Below are 20,991 nucleotides of genomic sequence, written 5' to 3'. Positions count from 1 at the left end.
ATATATATAGACAAAGTGGACGCTGCACAGTTCGTTACAGAGTGCTCAATGATAAATCAGAGCTAAATTATAAAATATTTATAAGTGGAACTTCACTCTATAAGTTAAACATTTTATTACTAATAGTTTCATGTGGTACACTCAGTATCACACTCTTCAGATAAAATGTCTCATTTTATCTGAAGAGTGTGATACATGTGTACCACATGAAACTATTAGTAATAAAATGTTTAACTTATAGAGTGAAGTTCCACTTATAAATATTTTATAATTTAGCTCTGATTTATCATTGAGCACTCTGTAACGAACTGTGCAGCGTCCACTTTGTCTATATATATATATATATATATATAGACAAAGTGGACGCTGCACAGTTCGTTACAGAGTGCTCAATGATAAATCAGAGCTAAATTATAAAATATTTATAAGTGGAACTTCACTCTATAAGTTAAACATTTTATTACTAATAGTTTCATGTGGTACACTCAGTATCACACTCTTCAGATAAAATGTCTCATTTTATCTGAAGAGTGTGATACTTATTGTACCACATGAAACTATTAGTAATAAAATGTTTAACTTATAGAGTGAAGTTCCACTTATAAATATTTTATATATATATATATATATATATATATATAAATATATATATATGTATATATATGTATAGGCCAGTGAGTATATATATATATATATATATGTATATATATATATATATATATATATATATATATATATATATATATATATATATATATAGGCTAGTGAGTATGATAAACTTTACTAAAATTATTGTGAAAGTTTTTTTTAAAAGGAAAAGAAATAATATCTGTTGCTTCAACATTTTCACATGAACAATGCTATTTTATAGATGAGTTATGAATGTTCCCTTTTGTTGCACCATGATCTATTAAACGATAGCAACATACACGGATAAAAGCGTTTGTTAGAAGGTTATCAGCAGAGCATATATTATGAAAGTTCTGTCGTACTAGTGTTATTCTACACCTCACTAATGTGGCAGTGCTCCGGTGTATCCTGGTTAGGTTCAAAAATGCTAAAAAAGAAAAAAATGACTGCAAAAGATTAATGTTTAGCATAAATGAGACTTGCCTTTTACTTTGTTTCTCGTTTTTGAGGTAAAAATTCCCTAATCTTCTAGAATGTCCCATAAACACAATCAAACTAAAAGAAATATGAAGGGGAATTTCCCGCCATGCCTAATGAAGATGTCCATAAGCTGTCAGATTACTAAAGCAATAAGTCACATATAAGCACTTAGTCATAATATTAAAGCTTGTGCTCGGAGATTACCCATCAGCCTTTTAGTGATCAGGATGTAGAACCATATAGACTAACCTGTTCAGTTGCTCTTTACCAAATTGAAAAACAGACAGTTTTAATTAGGCTTTCTGATCTTTAAAAACATCACCTTAAAATTAAGGTTCTTTTCGAAAGTAAACTTTGCTGGTAGATTGACCATCAAATAATAAAAAATTTTCAATTTGATAAATATACAAAACATTTATAAAGCAAAGTTGGTACAATTTGTTTAGGGATTATTAGTCTAAAAATGGTTTGATTCAACATATCACTTGGTCTAATGGTGATAAAATCAAATGCTAGGAAAGATAAGAGTTCAAATGTTAGATTGGCTTTTAAACTGGCTAAAGCTTGTTGCAGACCAACTGCATACAAAAGTTTACTTATGAGTACAGGTCATGGTCTTCTGTACATATTAAAAAAGATAGTTACACTGAGAAAGTGCATAAAATACAAACTTAAGTCAATTAAAGACGTTTGGGATACTATCAAGGGATTTTTGGCCAACTTCTAGACTTTGGTTTACACCTATTTCCGGTTCCCTTGATTTTTCACTATTCATAAAGCCAACGCAAATATATTTTTATATTAGAATTTTCCTATTGAAAGTGGATAAAAGCCTATAAGTCAACAATACAAGAACTGCAAGTGTACACATGTCATTTAACGCTAGGTTGTATATTTCACATAAAAAGGCTTTCAATTTTAAGTTCCTATTTAAAACAGTAGATCTCAATATCAAACTCGTTGATCTTTCTAACCATATTTTAATTTTATTGTGGTTTTTTTTTAAATAGTACTTGCCTTTTAAATAAGTTGTTTGCGTAGTGTAAAACCCATACATACACAAATGTAGAAACAGTTTTGTAGAGTTGCCACACATATAAATATAGGTAAGAAGAAAAACTAATCCGGAGTTTAATCTAAAAACTTAAACTAGTCCGGAGCGAGTAGCCTGCTTACTCTATTAGCCTACCGTGATACCAATGTAAGTTGATAAAGTAGAGTTGTGTGCCCCTGAAGCCAATTAATTTATTCCTGTAAATTAAAAGTGAAAAGTTAGACATACATGAACGATCAAGCTGAAAACTGAGGTGATAATTTAAACATGCTTTTTTGGCTACATATTATATATTATTGTATGTATTATATAATATATATATCAATTATTATCCCGCAACCAAACACGAGCAAAGTGATTGTTTGAGAGCTTTATGAAAAATGTGCACGCAACTCACAAAAATCATTCATAAACACCCGCGCAAATCTTTATACCGAAATCTCATCCACAAATTTAACCATTTGTCAATGGAGTCGTTTCAAGTATAATAATGATACAAAACACATAGAAACCTGCCTAAATATGTAGACAATATCCTAAACCTTACCTATCTGATCAGATAATACATAACTAGACAGATTAATTTGGCCTGAAATCGCTCTTAAAACCTGATAAGCTTTTTTAAATCAAAGGGAAGACCAGCCAATGAATTGCCTATAAAGCCGCACAACCGAGAGTAGAACCATTTGGTTGTGCTTATTTTTTGAGAAAAACGTTCACATTTCACCGGCCTATGGCATTGTCCAAATGCCGAAGGTTTTTAGTATCTTTTTGTTTTTAATGTTTTTTCCAAAAATATTTGATTATAAGAGTAATCATTCGAATTTATTTGTCCGAAGCTTTCTGTAATAAAGGTTGACCATTTGAGGCATAGACCGATTTACAGGTACGAAACTGTGGTACACAGTTTATCAGCCTATCATTTTGTGTCCAATTACCTAAGGTTTCATTAAATTATTTAGAACATTAGCCAAAATTATTTACATCTTATGGTTAAACTGGGGCCAAACTACAATGCCCCTTTATGACGAGAACATTTGCTATTGATGACCAAATCCTACAACATAAACGAGAAGAGACTAGATTGTACAACCTTTACCAGAATACTGCACTTATCTAACTTATCTATATTTGTTGAAATTGTTAGTTGCTTCTTTTTGAAGTTGTGCTCCCTCCAATTTTAATTTATATCATCCTGAACAACTCTCATATACACTATACTCTGTCAATTCCTGGTGAAAACTACTTCTTCAACAACTAGCAGTAACATTTCTTTTTTTCATTATCACTTTGGTCGAGGGCAGTATGACAGCGGAATTTCTAGGTATATTATAACAGCGTAAGTTTATGTGAATTCAAGTGTAGCATAGAGAATCCTGTTTCACATCTAGTCTGGGTAATGTCGGGTTAATGAATCATGTGAGTATTTGCTAAATTATGGTGAATTAGTGGTTAAGCATATCGGCTATAATGAGCCACAGTGCCTAGCACTCTTTACCGCCAAGGAGATCAGTTATTGAATTCTCATTTCCGACGGGAATAGCTCCTCTACAAGGGCATTCCATAGAGTTGCGATCATATTAAAGCAAAATTCTGCAGCGCAACTCGCATCTAGAATTGCCCTCAGATATGTAGGCTTTGTTTTTCCTTTGACTATGGAGACCTGAAGGCGCTATAAACCTTGATCTTGGAATGTCAATAGAACCTTTATCATTTCTCGAGTTCATTTAAAGAACGTTAACTAACAATTGTGACCGAAGTGTGTGGCACTAATATGCATCTGCTTTTAATGCTCTTTAATAAATCTACTTTTTTAATAAGTTTTCAAAATCAACTAATGTCCTTTATGCTGTGTTGGGATTCCAAATTTTATCTTCTAACGAAATTTTAACATAGATTATCAGTTTCATTAAGAGAATAGTGATTTAACACAAAATTCTTATGAATTTTATCAGAAAGTATAGTTATTTTAATGATCTTTAACAGTTTACAATGTTTGAGGTGATCTCATTGTCAGGATGTTGCAAGATTGTTTTTGGTGAAACATTTTCAAAGTTTAAACTTTCACACCCATCAAAGGTTCAACTATCATTTTTATAATTGCAAAGAGAACAACAAGTAGGAGTTTCTTAAGATCACAACATGAGCCCCACAGCCAATGACAACTATGACAGTGATAGCAGCCAGTGCAGTCATTTTTTGCACATATTATTCTTCTGAACGTTTAAAAACATAGTCACAGTCATATCACCTCAAAAATAAAACGCCTTTCTCAAATTATTTGAAATTACTAGTGATTATGATAAACTTTACTAAAAGTATTGTGACAGTTTACAAAGGAAATGAATTAATGGCTTCTGCTTCAACATTGTAACATGAGCAATGCTATTTCAAAAACAACTGGTGATTGTTCGCTTTAATTGCATCATGATCTATTAAACGATAACAACATACACAAATAAAAATAACTTGTTAGATGGTTACCAGCAGAGCATATATTATGCAAGTTGCGTATTACTAGTGTTACTCTACACTTCACTAGTGTGGCACCGCTGCAGTGTTTCCTGGTTAGGTACAAAAAAGCTGAAAGAGAGAAAATGACTGCAAAAGATTAATGTTTAGCATGCCTCAGACATATCTCTAACTTTGTCTCCCCGTTTAGCTAAAAAGCTCCTTGTTATCTAGAGTCTTCCCATAGACGCAGCCAAACTAAAGGATTTACAATGGGGAATTCCCGACATGTATCATGACTTGGCCCATAAGCTGTCAGATTGCTAACGCAATAATGCACATATAAACAATTAATCACAATATTAAAGCTAGAGCTGGGAGATTATGCTCACAAATTACCCAAAGGAATTTTAGAGGGAACTGGGAGTGACCACAAACTCTTTGCACATCTTATGAACTGGTAAGCCATAGTAACATACACAAACCAAAGTGTTGGTTAGATAATTTTTAGGTAAGCATGTTTTATGCAATTAGTGTATTACAAAGTTCATACCACACCTCACCGGCTTGGCACCGGGGCAATATTTCCTGTTCAGGTACATAAAACCTAAAAGAGGAGAAATGACCACAAAATATTAACGTTTAGCATAAATGAGACCTGCCTTTTACTTTGTCCCCTTTTTCGAGGTAAAGATTCCCTCATCATCTAGATTGTCCCATAAAAACAATCAAACTAAAAGAATTAGGAAAGGGGAATTCCCGCCATGCCTAATGAAAATGCCCATAAGCTGTCAGATTACTAAAGCAATAAGTCACATATAAGCACTTATTCATAATATTAAAGCTTAGGCTCAGAGATTACCCATCAGCCTTTTAGTGATCAGGATGTAGAACCATATAGACTAAACTGTTCAGTTGCTCTTTAGAAACTTGAAAAGCAGACAGTTTTAATTAGGCTTTCTGATCTTTAAAAAACATTACCTTAAAATTAATGTTCTTTGCGAAAGTAAACTTTGCTTGCAGATTGACCATCAAATAATAAAAATTTTCAAATTTGAGAAGTATATAAAACATTTATAAAGAAACATTGGTACAATTTGTTTAGGGATTATCAGTCTAAAAATGGTTTGATTCAATATATCACTTGATTTAATGGTGATTAGACAATTTGGTTTTACACTAAGTAGCTTTTGGACTAATTTGTGTTATAATACGTGCATGAAATGTGCTAACGTAATATTTATGGAACAGCTTTCCTATCATAACTGTAAAGCAAAAAAACTTCTTTATTTAATGATTTACTTGATTACGTACTTTTTTGAAAGAATTAATTAAGTTCATTAGAGTACACAAATATATTGATTTATATCAAAGAATAAAAGAAACAATTGATTAAAAATGATACACTGAATATGTCAGCCTTAGCGTTTTCACACAGTTAGGCAATCTTGTTTGATAACTAATACCTTATTATAACAACAGCGTTATAGTATTTAGTATAAATTTACAGTTCACAATAGATCAGCTATTAAATATTCATTGTTCTGATCATACTGAAAGACTTTCTAAAAATTAATTGCCAAAAACTATGCCGGATGTTAACAATCTTATCTGGTGTAAGCCTGCAAGTTTTGTTTTTCATAAATTCTATCAATAAGTCCGCCTGTAAGCTTTAGCCTAAATCCTTGGTGTTTGAAACAAGAAATGCATATTTTAGCTGATGCTCTGTATAAATATACTAATTCGAGATTGCAAAAGTTTATAGTTGGACATCAATCATGTTACCATAGTTTTAGAGGAATAAAAATATTAGTTATTTGGATGTAGTTTGCATGTTATTGCCAAACACAGGAAGCACTAATTTAAACAAATATTTTAATCTGCTGAAAGTATATATCTCAAACCTAATCTCAAAATGCTTTACAATAAACACATAGGGATGCAGCAAAAACACAATCGCATTATGCTTTTCGAAGAAAAGCATGGCCTTATACTAACTTGTTATCTTAAAAAGAGATTTTGAGTATCATATGCCCAAACTTAACTTAACATGATCAGCATCTATGGCGTCCTAATACCTAGCCATACACAATTTTTTTATGATACTAAAATATGAAATGAGTTAATATTCTATTCATTAGTGGAACAGCTGACTTACATGAACTGTAGTATATCTTATTATAATTGGTGCAACTGTGTATTATTGTTTCATGTTGACCAGAGTAAGTATAGAAGCAATATAAAAAGCTGGCAACACATACATGTATGTTGGGAACCAGAAAAAAAACTTCACCAACAAGATGGTAAGTGATTTTTGGCAGGGTTTATTTAGGTTCATCTTAGTCAAAATATGCTTGAGACTGTCCACTTTGTTACAAGAACAATCAATGTATGATGTGGTATGATTCGTAGGCCTTTTAATAGATACAAACATGAGCAACCATTTCAACTTAGCCTACAGCAAACAAAGAATGAGCTCCTTGGATTATACTTTGACACATGTTGTGTGTAATCAACAAACAACTATAACAGCTAGTACACAAGAGAATCTAGCTTGCCAGTAACTCACAGCAAAAATGTGTTTTTAGAACCATTTGAAAGTTGAAGCACTAGAGGCGATTATTTAGTACAGGTATTAGAGTATTGTACAACCATTCAGAAAGTCATAATTTTATAAATTTTAAAGAACAAGTCTTTATCCTATATTAAACCCCGGCTTATTTCAAACATACACAGCCCTTATTATAATAAAAAGTAAAACTCTGAAACTCCTTTGAGCCTTGAGAGACCATCATGAGTAAATTATGGTACAATTACATGTATATCAAAGCACAATAGAGTAAATGGTACAGGTATCCCAAGTTTTGATCTACCAAAATTAATTTTGACAGTTCAATTAGTGTACAACACAATGTTTTCCTCACCCATTCTGCGGGTTGAAACAGATCGATATGCGGACAGACTTTTAATTCTGCGAGGAATGTAAAAGACACAAATAAAAAATGCATGAAGTACACACTAGGTTTTTACTAGAAAATTTCAGAAACAATTTTAAATCAATATTTTAGGAGTAAAGCATCTCAATTTCTGTTGAAATACACTTCTTACAATTATTTGCTAAAGAAGCACTGATACAGTTTTTATTATGTGACTTTAAACATTATTATTCACATAGACGGTGCTGTTCATGCTGATGAAACTTCAGAAGGTGGAGCTGATCTGTTGCTAAGCAACAAGCTGGACTCTAGCTTATGATTTTCAGTTTTACGCATGAAGATTAAAATTGTTTTAAAATTAATAAAGAAGTAATTTGGTAGAAAATAACACATTACGCCTTAAATCAGGATGTTGGAATAATTTATCAAAGTGCACAAATCTAACAAGTGCAAAAATATCAGAATTACCAGAACAAAACAAGACTCAGTATAAAGTGATCCTTTTCATCGAATTTTTTATATAGTATAAACGATTCAATAGGACAGTTCAGAAGTTTTTACTTTTTCATGATTGTAAGCAAACAGTGTATTATTATTACTGACAGGTTTTTCAACCATTCTAATTTTTACTACGCTAAAAACTTTTGAGAGACTTTCAAAGAAAAGAAACCACCTTAAAAATAACCCTAAACTGGCAAAGTACACAATTAATTTTTTATCACAGTTTTTGGGACCACCAAATTAAAACATTTGTTTTATGTCATTGTTCATCAAATTTTTCTGTTCCCTCTTTGGACTACAACATTTTTTTTACAGCTGTAAAACATTTAGAAGGGTTATTAGGCAGGTAATGTCATTGATGCAGTTGGACAGTTTAAAGATCTATATATCGTTTGACTACAACAGATAAACAGTCAAAGTTCTGCACCTTTTGCTGATTATAAACCGACATACTGTTCAAATTTTAGAACAACTTATTGATGTCGTTGAGTAGCAATTGTCTGCTAAAAAGTTATTAAATTGGTCTGCAAAGGTGAAGTTGTCTTCAAAAATGGAAAAAGTTACTAAATGCTTTCTATGTCTCACATCATGGTTTCAAAAGCGTACAAAGATTCGGGTTTGTTGAAAACATTATTGACCAAAAGCACAAACTGTTTCAGTAAAAGGGCTTGCATGCATTATCTATCTTTGAGAAGATTCATAAACAAAATGTTGCTATATGCACCTAGTTAACTTTTACATTAGCAGCTAAATCACCATCACACAAATATAAGCAAAATTACATCTTACATGTATATTTTTCATATCTTGGAACAATTATTAACGACCAACTTGGAAACCCTTAAAAAGCTCGTTAAAAGATGAGCTTACATCAAATGTATTAGATTTTATTAGAAAGTGTACTTTTCTATTGTTTTTTACTGTTCTGGTGCGCAAGATTATCTGGTAGCTAATATTTTTTAAGATTGACATTGAAATTACTTAACAGTGGTTGCAAAACTCAAAATTAAACGAAATTGTGACTTTGGTATCTGTCATTGAAATTCCGATCAAAGTAACGAGTTAAAGTTGTGTAATACTGCAACTTGAAAAGATTACCATATCTTGAAATTGACAGAGACAGGCAGCGGCACAACTAGCAAAGTTATTTCGGCATATGTTCTTATTTTGAGTTCTAAGTTTCATGTGTTTAAATTTTTTAACCTGGAAACATCTTGGCAGTCATATTACATCTGCTGCCAAAGCAATAGAAAATGATGACAAAAACACTGATATGTTCATATAAAATCCAATGATCTTCTGTTTGAGTTCATTTTTAAAAAGCGCATTTATTTCCTGTTGTAACTAGACGCATCAGTGAGCAGCAACTGAATCACTCTACTAAGTAGCAGAGAGCTACACTTGGACGTGTAATTGGTTGTTTGCTAATCTAGAGTGAGCAATGCTGATCTACGTGAGCTGCACTCTCCTGGCATTGCAGTTAGCCTCTACCTCAACGATCTCTTCTTCACTAAATGGTTTAATATATTCTGGACTCATCCGCAATGATACCAAAGGAGGGTTTCAAGTTTTTTACAAGCCTGCAAGTAGAAGTAAGGGTACAAGCTTTTTTCATCTGAATCTGTAAATGATCAATAAACGCCTATAAGTTAGTTTTTAAAGCTAATTTGTCTGTATAACAAAAATGGATTAGATATTTTTACAAGTGTTGGTGCACTCCGACAATGCACCGAATGATTGATGTTTTTTTCTTTTAGAAAAAAACGTTTTTTTCTACCAGAAACAAAATTTAAGTTTTTTTCTGGTAAAACTGTTAAAGTTTTTTTTAAAGAAGAAAATGTTAACAACCAATCTAGTTCTTAGTTGAATGTATTTTATTAAAAACCTACTTGTCAATTGGTGTGCATGTCTGTTAGTCTGCGTAAATTTTCTGTTTTTCCACATTTTTTGGTTGATTTCATTCAAACTTTATATGTTAACACACCATACTTTTTTCAAAAATTCTATGACTCTATGAAATACCGATAATCTGTTTTTTTTGGAAAAAAGGTATTCATTTTTGTTTCACCTTCAAAAGTTTGTGATCATCAAAATCCACAGCTGTGTCCTGAGAACCAGCCACTCAACTATCATGCTATCTAAAAAATAATAAAACAATATTCAGGCAAGCTCACTGCTATTGATGATGGTACAGAAGTAAATTGTTATTCTAATTTACATATATTTTTAGGAAGTAAAAACAAATATTTTGTTTGCTGTATTTAATTAGTTAAATTAAGCCAAAATACTTTGCCAATAAGCTAGTGCATTCACTATTAGTTTGTGACTAGAATTCATTATGAGCCACTGAGAACTACTTGTTTTTGTTTTTAAAAGCAGGGAAAAACCTTAGTTAGACATAATTTAATTCCCTCTAGATTAATATTTCAGAGATATTCACTGTCTGACGCAAAGTCTTAAATGTGTAGCAAATAGCTTGAATTTTTCCAATAATAATTGTTTCCCGACCAACCATTACAGTTATGGCATGTATCAGATTCATACTTTAAGTAAGTTGTAGATATTTTTACCCAAATCACTGTATATAAACTAAACATTTTGAAAAAAAATTATAAATTGAAATTGGTATTAATTAAGCAGTTAGAGCTGTTGCGAAACCCTTGTGGATCGTGTGATCATGAGAACACGTGTTGACATTGTCAACAAGAAATATTTAGCGATAATATTTTATGACGCAGTGTAGACAACAAAAGTTGGAAGTTTTACAATCAGCCTGCAAAAACTGCACCACTTACATCGGGAACAATACAATTTACAACAAGGGCATACCAATGTTGACATACTTGGATTATATTTCAGTGAAGTTCTGTACTCTCATTTAGCTGATATCTACAATTCCATGTGCAAGCGCCATATTGTTCAGCTTCGAAGTAATTGAAATTAGGCCAAAAGACTACAGCTAAGACAAGTTTTTTGACTTGAGTTCAAATTTCGATGAAGAACTTTTGATTCATAGAAACTTTGTTGAAGGTAGATTTGCAACATAATTTATTTTAAATTTAGTTAGTATCAAAAGGTTCACAATGTCTTACTCTGCTATTTTGTGGGTGCACAATATGTGGAAATGTGATTACGTACAAGCTTTTAAAAGCTAAAAATGAACATTTCATCGCAGCAATCACAAAAACGCCATAGTTTGGAATCTCTTTATTTTGGTGCCGTATTCAAACATTGCGGTTATTGATTGGACATGTGATGTCATCACGTAAACTTATAAGCCAATAAAAAAGCTGAATATTAAATGTTTTGTAGCACTAGTTTATGACAAACACTTCGGGTTCTAACGGAAAGCTTATACCAAATATAGCTGCATGTTACTTTACAGTTTTGTTTGAGACTGGTCATATCATCTAGTCATAATCTGATCATGTAACCCATGCTCCCCGCCGAATGTGCAAACAATTTTTGCAGCATTTTTAAACTATCGCATGTGATCAACAGGCTCTTCATGTTTATTAAAGGATGATATGCACTCCTTTGAGCTTAAGGTTAAAAAATTAAACTAGTTTACACAGCAGTTTTGAGATATCATTGCTCAAAGTGACAGCATTACAATAAGGATGAAATAGACTCGGAAAGACAATAGACATGGTTTTGTTGAATGCATGAAGTATATTTGAGAAAATATTTTGACAAATGAGGTTGCATGAAAGTGTGAACAGAAGCCATTATCCTCAACTTTGTCCACTTTGAGCCATTTTGAAAAGGGATCCCAATCTACACAGAATTTGTGATGGCTGAGGTTACCTGCTGATTTTTGAGCTTTTGAGAGCTTGTAACCACAATTCCACATATTTTGCGCCTACAACACATCAGAGTAGAGCATGGTGAATCCTTTGATACCAAATAACTGTATTTTAAATTTTGTTGCAACTAAACCTTGGCAAAGATTGCTAGAACATTTGCACCTTAGTTTGTTGCATAAAAGGACGATTCATAGGCAGTTAAGTCCGTTATGTAATTTACAATCAAGTACCCTACACATTTTTTGAATTTCATCCTTAGAGATTTTTGAGTGTTCCACATGAACAAGACTAGATGGATTTCTAACACATTATCAGAAAAACTTGGTTTAAAACACGTTTTTGTCCCCAGTAAGCATATCACAGCTGTAAAACTATTGAGCCATAAAAAGCAAGGAGTTATATTCATGCTGATAACTCAGTAGATAGAAATACTAATGAATAGTGGGATAGGCATAGGCATCAATAGATAATGGCAGCCAGCCAGGTACCAACAATGAGCTTTCCTGCTGGAAGGTAAAAAAGTAGTAGCATACAATATGAGCTCAGTTAATGTGCTCTAATAAGCCCGGCTGACAAATTAAAGTTAGCATGACAACAGCGTCCCAGTTGACATAACCAAAATAGGGCAGCTCAGTTACATCAGCTACAGTTTGTTAAGCTTAACCAACAATGTTTATATTTGAAAGCAAAATCCTGTAAACGAGTTACATTACAAAGGAAGACAGAAATAAGCAAATGCTTTGGTGAATTTTTATATATTCTAATTAAAATATATATTATTTTGAGAATAAACGATCAGGATTTTTTATTTCCATTGCTTGACTGTCTAAACGTCAAGAAATAAATAAAATTTCTGTTTTATGTATTGCTTGACCTAGAAGCCATACATAAAACAGGTTTGTTCCAGTCTTGTGGAGAAGTAAAGATAACTGGTAGTTTCCTTTTGATTATGTCTAAAACAAGCATTTTAATTGAGTCTGCCAAAAAAGTGGTTTTGCTTTTTTTAATAAATAATCAATTTATTAATATTACCTCATTCTTTGAAAAATTTGCGATGCTCACTGTTTTGCCTTTTTTTAACAATGCGTTTTGTTGAGGACAAAAAAGTGCATAGTTAAGATTAATTTGTTGTAAAAAAATAACCCCAGTCATCAATTTTTAACAAGATCAATAGAATTTACAGCTAAAACTTTCTTAGATGTTTTGTTGAAAATGTTTAAATAAAGGCAAAATGCATTATTCCATATTTTTGCCAGTTTAGTTGTCAAGTCCGTTTTTATTTTGTAATTTCTCATTTTGTTGTCTAATTTTTAGTGCTGGAATTAGAGCAAAACTTCAAACCCTCAAATCTTCAATTATTCTCTTTTAAGGAATGTGTTTGCATATTTTCTCTATTTATAAGATCTCAATGCATTATCGTTATTCGTTAGTGGTAGCAAAAATAACATAATTTTTTATGGTCAGTTTGCTCAACTTCTAAACAAGTTTCCAATTTACTGAATAATATATTCTCTTTGAAGGTGATGAAAACAAGTCAGTTCATGTAAATATTAGGATAGCCAATCAGAAGTCACCATTTTATTCTTCACAACTTTTGAGACATGAACCGTGTCAAAAGATGACCTACTCTGACAGACATTCCAATGCTATGCTGTCACAAGAAAAACGTGGTGAGTTAAATACTTTTTATTACATTCGTCACTATTATAACAAAAAATAATGGCAGACTTTTATTGTTTATATAAATGTACATAAACTGCTTATTGTTTTTGGTCTTTGTCATTTTCACAAACTATTTTATGGCATCCCTTGTTCATGATTGTTTATGGTTGATGAAAACTTAATTGCTTTGTTAAACATGTTGGGTAAATCTTTAACATCTTTAAAATTTTTAAATTTTTTGGTTTACAAAATGCATATGAATTAATAACAAATTTTTGTCAATGAAATCTAAAGACACGAATATAAAAAATGTATGCTGCTGATCAACTATTTCCATTCATTTTAGAGAATGATTTGAAGTACAGCGACTACCTTGGTAAGTATGGCATATGTACGTGATGTAAGTAAATTGATTTTGTAATATATTCTTATTTATTAAACTTAGCTAAAAAAAATTTAACAGATTAAAAAATAATGTCATAGGCGCATTTTAACATCTTTAATTTCCATGCTTTTTCAAAAAAAATTATTAAAATGTTTGCTAGAATAAAAGTCACATGCCAAAAGTTTGAATCAGAGTTTGGATAATTAGTACATACTGTTTTAGTAGCCATATTGTTTAAAGATTTCCTAAAATGCATTTGGCTAAAAAGGAGAGCTATTAAACATAACATGACTCGTTTTTCTGCTTTATAATAAAGGAAAAAGTGACGACGAAGTTCTGCCTTGACAATGACTCGTTATTCAACAATTAACTCTTTAAAGATTGCATACAAACTAATGCAAATTGTGGCCAAAAAATGTAAGTCGTCAGTTCAAAAAGCAGCAGTTATCTTTGGAGAAGTTTTCAAAGTGCAAATTTTGAGTTAATGACCATTTATGATAAAAAAATTGTGAATGAAGAATTAAGAGGTATTCAATATTTTTGAATTATGAGATATATTACAATTTGTTTTCAGGCAATAAAAAATTAAAAGAACTTTTAAAACATGTACGCCTTTTATATTAATTAAACTGATAACAATATAAACAAATGTCTATTACCACTGTGTGACATATATAAAAATGTTTTTATTTAATCGGTCGAAATGGTCAGCTGTGACCATAAGACAGATATCCTTTTGTTTAATTGCGTAGGACAGTACGAGTGCGCATAAGAAAATCAAATAGCCTTCCAACTCATCAGTTTTCAGATAGCAATACGAACTTGCTTTAAAAAGATTTGTTGTTCAAAATTATTTAAAAACAACTGTTTACGGTAACTATGAGGTATTGAAAAATACATTCAAGATTCATTCAAACCACCAATATAGTTCTTGTAAAAACTTTAAACATCACATAGCTAGAATTTGCTAATATTTTTTCAAGTCAAGTTTTGTTCAAGTTTTAAAAATGACAAAAAGCTTTGGTTCATATCTCAGTTTAAAAATAGTATTTGCTCTAAAAGTTATAAAGTCAGTCTTAAAGAGTTCAAAAGACCAAAAGAAAGATTACTGGTAAGTGCAACAGTTCAATATACTAATCTTATATTGTATTGTTTCTTTGCAGGTCTTCTGGTTGGCTCCATCAGCTTTATGGTTGTTATACTTCTGGTGTGTTTTATAGAATGGATAAGTAAATATTCATATTATCCTAACAGGTGAGAATAATTAAATTTTCATAAAATAGAAGCTTCATAACTTGTAAATAATTCTTGAAAAATCTTTGTACAGCATGTGAGACGGCAACAATACCAAACCACAGTCACAAAAAATATGTATCGATTTGGAAAACATTAAAACACTGAGAAAGATTGCCTATTTTTTATATTTGTAGAAACTAAAAGACTAAAAATGTTTGATATTATTCTACTATTTTTTAAAATGGATTGTTTTTACTTATTATTCAAATTTTATGTTAAGCTTTGGTTTCCTTAAAGTAGTTTGAGGCCTTTCAAAACTTCTTTGTATTCTTATTTCAGCTAAGGAACAGCCACTATTCACATGTACAAGTACATGTATTATGTTTTGCTGGCAAACACTCCCTATAACTAAAAAGCATTTTAGATTAATGACAATATTAATTAGGAGACAACTCATAATAACCATGACATTTGTTATTATTAGATTCTTTTAAAATTTAATAAACGATTTATGACAATACGTAAAGCAAAAAAGCTAAACAATTTAGATACAAAAACTTCAGTAAATCTGAACCTATATATTTATTTTTCAGCTCAGTTTAGGTGCAGCTTATCGTTTTCTGCACATTATGAAATAAATCAAAAAAACTAAAATTATGTTTTTTAAAAAAAGTTGGTTTTTTATATTTATTTAACCATATGTAACTACTTGAAAGTAAATTGATCACCTTTGGAGTATTTGTAGCATTGCATATTTTGTTAGCAAGACATTATTGCCAAAAACCTGATGGAATAAGATGGGTATGTAGTAGAGTTGCCCCGATTTTGGTATCGGAATCGGTATCGGTGCCGATATGAGTGTCAAGTATCTGAATCGGTATCGGCCGATCTTTTCTTATAAAATCTGAACCTTCCGATACTTTTTACAGATTAACCATTTAGCAGAAAACTGTATTTTAGCCTGCTATACTAATAAAAAATCATCAGCTGTAAGCTTCTTACTTTTACTTAATGAATTTCAGGCCTGCCACACAATTTATTTCATGTCTAATAATAGCCTGATCAACACAGCGAAGGAAACTTTTTAGCCAGAACGTAAACAAAAAGTGTGGTATTTCCCAATTACAGCGATAGGTTTTATTGCAAGCAATCACGAACAAGATAACAAAAGTGGGAAACAAGAACGCAGTGTAATATTTCTATTTACTAGCATTACGAAAGTAATTTAAACAGTCGACGCATAAAGTTATCTATCACTCTCTTGATCCTGACGATACAATGGATCGTTTGTATTGTACAAAAAACGGTAACCCCAGTGGCGTATCGGTATGTAGCCTGTCCTCCAACATCTGTTGCAAGGGAATCCCCCTTCAGTACGCTCGGCTACATTGATAATGATGGAAGAAAAGAGACGTCTTACTGAGATAATTGAATCACTAACGGTTTTTAAAAGAAACATTGATTTGCTCTAAACTTGTACAGACACAGCAGTTCATTCAACAATAGAAGAGGGACTTCGTTATCACAGATAAAATTGTACCACTAACAGTAATTACCTTTATTTACAAATTACAAGAAACATGGACTGTTTTGTTACTACATGCACGGTATGTCAGTATGTGAATATGTATATATTTTTTTCCATAAATGCAAACAAATAAATACAATAATATTCATGTTTTCTTTGCATTATGTTTGTTTTTGCATAATAAAATGAGCTACTATCTATGCACTACAAAAGATCTGAATCGGTATCTGAATCGGATTATTTTTCAATTAGGATCGGTATATCGGATCGGTATCTGAATCGGCTGGTGAATTTAGAATCGGGGCATCCCTAGTATGTAGTTAATACCTTACAACTTTAGCAAAGAGGGATGTTGAGAGACAGAGTAGCTATACTACATGTATGTGTAAAGCATGTAAAGCCTATTTGGTCTTTAATAGAAGGAAATATGAGTTTCTACCATTAATGCCAAGTATCAAAAAACTACCAAATTCTTCCAATATTAAGATCGATACTACACAAAAATCTGAGTTTTATTGTTAGAGTTATTGAAAAAGCTGTTGTTAGCAAATACGTCTATGCGACTATAAAAAACATTTAGCTTTTTTATATAAAATATGCACTGTCAGGAATATTGATAGTTCAAATTAATTTTCCCTAACAAATCAAGAGGTGCCATGTTTTTTTTAATTGGGCTTCTAAAAAACTACTGTTTTACTTCCAAAAAAACTGTTCTTAAAATTCTCTACCAATTCAAGCAGAGCAACTCATGAATACGTCTTTATTTTTCTCTTTCTTTTTTTACAGAAGTATGAACAAATGTTTTCACGATCTCCTACTCAAGGACTATGGAGTACAAGATGTCTAGCACAACCAGCTACACAGTGGACAATACCGTTACTAAATCTTAAACTGGAAAACCTTCGCTTCATCTACATAAATTAATATATTACATTTTATTACTAAATTAATAAAATAATTAAATGTATGTATTATATCAATGTATAAACATGTGTACAGTTCCTTCATATTTTGTTGTATTAATATGAATGTGTAGGAGCCTTGGTGTACCGCTTAAATATTTGAGTTATGATGAAACAGAAGTTTTGGGATATTGAATAAGACATTCTGTCTTAATTTTCAACTGTGATAAGGGAAACAACACTGACCAAAACCCGGGACAGGCAAATAGAAATTACCACAATACCCTTTATCTCACATTAATGTACTCCGCAAGTGACTGCGCTGCCAGTACTTTAGCCTTCTCTTGCTCATCACTGATAAATACAGACAATTTGTGTACATAGCCAGAGACAGCATCGGAGAGCAAATAATTTTAATTAAAATCTATATCTGTTAGATGGAATGTATTGCCTGAAGCTGAGCCGTCCTTTCCATGTGAGCAAGCTTTCTTCTACAGATATAAAGTTACCAGGCAGCAAGACAGAATATAACCGGTCACATATCATGTCAGAAACATTTTCCAACTTGAAAAAATTATTGTCAGCAGATTTTTCAAAATTATCGAAGAAATTCACAGTAAAAAGTAAACTAGCTGCTAGTTTTAATTTTATTAAAAACAACATAATAAATAATTTTAGAGTCGTAAGACAACAGATTAGGCTTAATGCGAATTATACCTATATGCAAAACTAAATCAGAAACTGGCCGAATATATCTTTCATCAACAGGCTCCAAAGCCACATGATGTTTTTGAAGGCCATATTCATTCAACTTGTTAAATATAACATTTAGACGGGCTAATGCTATAAGAAGCTTTAAATAATATAAAACACCTGTTTAAGAATTCAAACTTATATCACTGTCATCAAAAGCGATTTCTTTGGTTTTAAATCAGCTCTTCTTTAATAACAATTGTTTTCCCTTGTTTCTAGGCCAGTCGTTTAACTCTTACTTTCACAATCCGATTGATTGTTTTAATCTTCTATTTTACTTTCATCATCTTCTCCACATTCTTCTGCCCTGAAATCCTCTTTTTCACTTCTAAACCAGTCAATGTCTTCCTCTAAACAAATTTTATATCAGAGCTCAAACAATGTGTGCGTCCATGATGAATAGCTTTCCATGAATAAAGATCAAATCTTCACAACATGCTCTCTTTGCACACGCGTATCAGCGATTCTTTATAGCCTCAAAAAAGTAGCACAAATCCTTCCAAAATTGCTCAGACTATTAATTTAATAGTTTTTGCTTTTTCAAAAATAAACAAGATGTTTAATAAAAGTGTATCGAAAACTGAATTATTTTGGTAATTTTGGGTTAGGATGCTGAGACATCGCTCGTGACCCAAATTTTTTAGTTTTAGAATGGAAACGGTTAATAAGTTGTGCAACAAAAAATTCTGACTATGAAACAATCACCATCCAATCTGGTATTTGTTAAAGATGCGTAGAGTTTAAAGTGATTTTATTCACAGTACGGATTGAAACCGCGCTTCGATGTTAGTCGGAATACATTTATATTGTCTTTGAATTTAGGTCAATTATGTTATCATTAACAGCACATTTTTAGTTTTGCAAGACTATTTAAAATTATCTTGAAGGAAAGTTGAATCTTAAGGCGCCTCTTTACAAGACATAAATTCAAAGATATGAGACACCATGGATTGATAAAAAAGTTACAAGTAAAATAAAAATTATGTTGTTACCAACAATAATGTGAAATATAACTTGTCATTCATTATAGCGGGTTTGAATACATAAATATTTGAGCAAACATCCTCACCAAGAGCGTTTTAAAAATTGAAACATGCGCAAATAGCATATACAACATTTTCTTTTAAGTCAAAGTCTGTCACGTTGGCTGAAAAAATGTTTCAATTTATTCTGCCATATAAAAGTTGGTAGTATTTAAGCAAATTAGAAATATTGCCCTAAAAAGGAATATCACCAAGGCCTACATACATTGAGTGTTTCTTTTTGTACAGTTATGATTCATTTGATAATTTTGGGTATTATAAAACGTGTAAATAAAAACTGCTCATTGATTTCTGAAAATCGAAATTTCTAATGCCATTAAAAACAGTTGATTGTGTCAGACAAAAGCCTTAGGTTTTGATAATGACTGGTTACAAAATAACTATCTTACAAGATGTATTTTAAATTACAACTCAAAATTTTGCATTTTAAAATTAAATGCTATCATTTTTAATTTTGGGAAAATTGCAGAAACGACCAAAAGATAATATAGAAGTCTTACCCTAGTTGCGTCATCTGAATTTATTGTAGAGTCAAGTGCAACGGTATAGAGTCAAATACAATAATCCAATATTCCAAAAATATGTATAACTACAGTGTAGTTGCAATTTTTCTTAAAATGACATTTATTCAAAAGTTTAAAATGATTTTAACATGCTTAGAATTGCTTTTCTTGTAGTTCAGTCAATAAAAACTTGTGTTTTTAGTTTATGAAACGCTGTTTAGTGTAAATACTTTTTTACTAAATGCTATTTAAACTAACAAGTACCAAAAGCGTTCATAAAAACTAAAATTACTGAATTTAAACTTTCTAAGAAATAAAAAAGCAAACTTTCAAGGTAACAAGAGTTTAACGCAGTGGCTTAAAAGAAGGAGTTACTACAAATTAGGTTTTGCCATCAATTCGTTAATACCAAACAGACCTTATCGTATCACAGTATCATGCGCTTAGAAAGAACCACTTTTAACTTGCCAACAATACCATATTTTAGCATGGTACCTGATTACAGGCTGATTTGTACCTCTGGTGATATTATTACATTGATTAGTTGGCAGCGAGCTGGTAAACAAGTTAGCTGGAATTGACATTATAGGTTTTACAATCATTATCAAAGAACATTACAGTTTGTTTCATTGCGATTATCTGTCTCTAAGCATTATACCATGTGAGAACATTGATGATTATTGTTTTTCATTACTGCCTACCATTTGTGTTTTTCAATGTTGCTTGCATTGATACCTCTGGTCTCCATAATTCTGGTAGATGAAGCGTCATCAATTTCTTTATTATCTTTACAATATTCAAATCACTATTGCTACTGAGTACTAAACATACAAATGATACACATCATAGAGAACAGCTATGTAACTGGTTAACAGCCCATCATTTTACAGGCATAGCATTAACATAGCTTACCGGTAAAAAAGAATGCTGATTTTTTTGATGTTTTAAAATATTATCAATCAATGTCAGTCAACGCGAGTCAAATGGCCTCACAGTTAGTTTTTTTTCTGCCAGAATGGCACGGTGTCAAATTTAATGAATCATTGATAGGTAACATGATACATTATTTTGTTTCCTTGGATAGCAAACTTACCAGCAAGCTCACATGCATTTTAAAACAG

General features: G+C 31.5%; 1 long non-coding RNA gene across 1 annotated transcript; it reads left to right on the top strand.

The window, feature by feature from the left end:
* The first annotated feature begins 13,422 nt into the window (after positions 1 to 13,422).
* On the top strand, positions 13,423 to 15,120 carry LOC137396151 (uncharacterized). The gene is made up of 3 exons (XR_010978485.1): positions 13,423 to 13,528; positions 13,867 to 13,896; positions 15,069 to 15,120. It is a non-coding gene; the product is annotated as an uncharacterized lncRNA (long non-coding RNA).
* The last annotated feature ends 5,871 nt before the right edge of the window (positions 15,121 to 20,991 follow it).

This window comes from Watersipora subatra, chromosome 5 (genome assembly GCF_963576615.1).
Source record: "Watersipora subatra chromosome 5, tzWatSuba1.1, whole genome shotgun sequence".
NCBI classification, from domain to species: domain Eukaryota; kingdom Metazoa; phylum Bryozoa; class Gymnolaemata; order Cheilostomatida; family Watersiporidae; genus Watersipora; species Watersipora subatra.
This window is presented reverse-complemented; position numbering and strand designations above follow the sequence as displayed.